Source organism: Coenobita brevimanus, chromosome 75 (genome assembly GCF_032717465.1).
Source record: "Coenobita brevimanus isolate Jiangsu-jjx chromosome 75, ASM3271746v2, whole genome shotgun sequence".
Classification (NCBI taxonomy): domain Eukaryota; kingdom Metazoa; phylum Arthropoda; class Malacostraca; order Decapoda; family Coenobitidae; genus Coenobita; species Coenobita brevimanus.
In genome coordinates this window covers 19,908,505-19,912,541 of record NC_137028.1, presented here as the reverse complement: position 1 = coordinate 19,912,541, position 4,037 = coordinate 19,908,505, and the positions used below count along the sequence as shown (strand labels likewise).

The window sequence follows — 4,037 nt, the reverse complement described above, 5'->3', positions numbered from 1 at the left end:
AGGGCAGAAAATGCAGCAAGAAAAATGCACCTTCCAATGCAATTATGTGACTGAGTGGCGCTGTGGCGGGAGAAATTTAAACAAAACATCACGTGACACCAGAAGCGTTTTTAGTTGGGCGGCATCACGATCACGTCACGATAGTGGGCGGGGAAGGCTACTTGATCAGAAGTTTTCATTGGCTATCATCATCATGGGAATGTCCAGTATGACTGTGTTGGACCGGGGGTGATCGTGCTAGAGTGAACTCTGCAGATTTCGCCCACTTCTCGGAGCTCTGTGCGTGTTATGCTAACACACTCGTGTTGCAGTAATTAAATCGTATTAAATAATACTAATTAACGGCCATACCACGTTGAGTACACCGCTTCCCGTCTGATCAGCGAAGTTAAGCAACGTTGGGTCTGGTTAGTACTTGGATGGGTGACCGCCTGGGAACACCAGATGTTGTTGGCATCCCTACGTGTCAAGTGGGGTTGGTGGAGGATTAGTGCCCCTCCCTGTAAAACAATTAACTCTAAGCCATTGGCCACCCCGTCTGGGATACATGGCGTCTGGCAATGAATGAATGAATGAATTGCTCTCCGTGCTGGACCCGAATCGTGCTGGACTAACGCGTGTTGGATGTGAGGGTACTGTACATATATATCTATCTATCTACAAAAATAATTTAACTTTGCACAACTTACTAGTTGAATGCTGCTCCAGTGCTCCTGTGAGGTTGTTCGAAGTGATGTAAGCCTAAATTTAACACAGAACTCCTTAATTGCTGAAATAATTTAAGGAAAGAGAAGTAACTAAATATATTTCTCTTTCCTTAAATTATTTCATTCCCTTTACATTCTTGTAACTAAGGTGTTTTCTTCATAACAAAACAACTATTTCTTACTGTCTGAACTTAGTCTTTTTTTTTCAGCTTAACGAAACTATTTTTGAAACTAAAGGAAAGTACAAGTACTTTCTTGCACATCTCATTATAATTACATATTTAAATCATTAAGGCTTCACAACCACGTCTTCACAGCTGAAGATCTTCTGCATCCACGAGTCGTGGATGCAGAAGACACGACTGACTGGGGTGGTAATCTCACACATTCAGTTTGAATTAAATAGCCAATCAGGTATTAATACAAGAGTGTGGGAAATTTAAAGAGGGAGGATATAATACATTATAAATCATTTCCTTTGTATGTCTTCAAATGGTAATTGTATTATATTTTAAATGATAAAAATCACAAATCAATCTTTGACTTTCGTCTCATTAGTAGCCCAAGTTAGCCCAACTTATTTTTAACGTAGCCCCAAAAGTCGCAAGTAGCGAAATTCTAAATATAGTGGCACAGGGCTTCCAAAAGTAGCTCAATTCGCTACTTGTAGCCCAATCTGGCAACCCTGTCAAAGTGCTCAAAGGTGGATATCATTTCCCAATTTCCCAACTGGAGGTTAGGTTAGGTTAAAATTATTAGGTACAGATAAGCTCAGTTAGGCCAGGTTTAGTTAAACACTTGGGGAAGAACAGTCCCTTCCGCCATTATGTTAACAAAATAAATGAGTTGTCACACCAAAACAGCTAAAAATGACGGGGAAACAGATTTAATATGAAACATTTACTGTATTTACCAACCCAGAAATAATCTGAAAAATATAACAGACTATCAGGAAGAGCTGGTTTGGTAAGGTGCTTTTACTGCTTAAAGTAAAACGTATGTTTAGCCCCCTCAATGGCCGTGGGTTCAGATATTTGCGTGCTCCCATGGTCGGCCTTGGGACCATTTTTTCAATGTTCTAAAATCAATTTCTCTTTCTTACATATGTGAAAAGACTCATCTGGCACACCTGGCTTTTTATATTTTAATTGTTTTTCCCCTAAACCCATCCTGTGATTTGCTATGATTCGTTTAAGAATTAATAAAATTAGGATGCATGTTACATCAGCATGTGTACCTCGGCCGAAAACATGTGGGACGAAGTGAACTGTGAACGCCAGACTGCTTGAGGTGGTCAAGTAGGGTCATGTAAACACACCAGTGATCCTCACTCCCTTCCCATAATTTCTCACAGTTTTTTAATAGCTCACCCTAACTCAATGTTACTGACACCAGTACAGTCAGGCGTTGTTCAGGGCCAGCAGCTATGAAAGAGATAATGGAATATATTATTGTTTGTATCATTCCTCTCTCTTTCACACATACACATAAGAACAAACAAAAGAATGTGCAGTAAATGTACAATGACTCTAAGAAGCAGAGATAACTGTGCTCAGTCGGTCCAAAATATATTGGGAAGAGTGATACCGAACGAAGAATGTGGAACTGAATGCTAACCTACGAGAACATGTGGGACGAAAGAGTAATTTTTTTTCTGATTAGCAAACATTTTTGTTCTATATCGTCTCTTTAAAATTGTAAAACCTGTAATCTTTCGTGTAAGCATACAGCCTAAAGACCTTACCAATTCAGTTCATATTCCTCTAGTTTGTCTTCTATATTTTTCTGACTATTATGAGGGTGGTAAATTATGTTCTCTTGCTGAAAGAAACCTACTCAAATTTAGGGAGCAAGTAACATAAGCATGTAAACATGGCGAATACATCCGGAGTGAAGAGAATGCCTGACTGATGGGATGGTAGAGTAGGGTCATGTACACACACCAAGGACCTTCATTCCCTTCCCGTAATTGTTCGCAGTTTTTTATGATTCCCTAACTCAATATCATTGACACCGAAACAGTGAAGTGTTGTTCAAGGCCGGCAGCAATGAAGGGGTTAATGGAATACTGTATGAAAAAATCAAAATGGGCGTGATGCATAGCGCCACACTTGCTTGCCAAGAGAAAATGAACTAACCCCTCTCTGGTAAACAAATTTTTGCACGCTTCCCAGTTGAGTCCACGTCCCTCCTCTCCTCACAGCCTCACAGTAAGTGAGGATATTTTCGCAGCCCTTCACCTTTTTGTACTGTTATGCCATGCCTCTCAAGCGCCCTGCATCATCTCCAGCATTGGGAGAGCCCGCTGCAAAGAAGCAGCAGCATCGTACTCTATTTCTGGAAAGGAAATTGGAAATTATAAGACCCCAAGAGGAGGGGCAGGGAGTCTCGGAGACTGGGAGTGCTTTAGGCCTTGCTGTTTCCACCACTGGGACTGTGACGAAGAAAAAGGAGATGTACAAGAATATGGCCACCTTCTCTACAATTGTATGCAGGTATTTCTTACTTCTTAATAGGGAGGGGTGAAGTTTAGGTGGGGGTCCGAGGGGGTCCTGGGATGCATCCCCAATTACAGTGGGGCACCAATTTTCGCGCCTAATTGGGTCCAAAAATAATGCGCGAAAGTGGAATTAGCGAAAGTTGGGGCATTGTCTTTATGGCAAAAAGGCTAATTGGTTCCCGGTTATCCTAAAGTAACATCAGATTTTCATTTTCACTTGCAATACAGTACATCAAAGCACTATTGTACATTGCATTGTGAGATACAAACAATAAAAACTGTACAGTACACATTATATGAGGAGAAACATACCACAGAGACCAGGTTGAGGTGTTTAATGGATGTTGGGGGTAAGTATCCGAGGCGCGTGGCAGGCTTATTTAGCCACGCCAGACGTATTGGCGCCACCACTTGCTGCCTCGCTACCACCATGCTGTTTCCTCATACTATGCACTGTCGATTCTGGGATGTTAAATATACGGCAGATTTCACTTTTTTGCGCCCTTGTCCATGTGCTCAATTATCTTCCTTTTCATTTCATTATTATACTGCCGTTTCTTCACTCCAACACGATACTCTCTTTTAGCCTTGGCCTTTCCTCCCGACTTTGAATGTCCCGGCCACTTTTTATCACCACCACTGCCTCCCGGCCCTCCCCCCACACCACCAGGCTCTCCCCCCACACCACCAGGCCCTTTCCCCACACTACCAGGTATAGTAGAGGCCACTGAACCGTGAGAATCCAACACAATGGAGATAGCATGCTCGTACACAATGGCGGGAATGGGTGGACAGAGTGTTGACATGACGTCATTCAAGATGGTGGTGGG

General features: G+C 42.2%; 1 non-coding gene across 1 annotated transcript; it reads left to right on the top strand.

Annotated features, from left to right (window-relative positions):
• Positions 1-337: 337 nt before the first annotated feature.
• On the top strand, positions 338-456 carry LOC145408129 (5S ribosomal RNA). The gene has a single exon (XR_013898875.1). It is a non-coding gene; the product is annotated as a 5S ribosomal RNA (ribosomal RNA).
• The last annotated feature ends 3,581 nt before the right edge of the window (positions 457-4,037 follow it).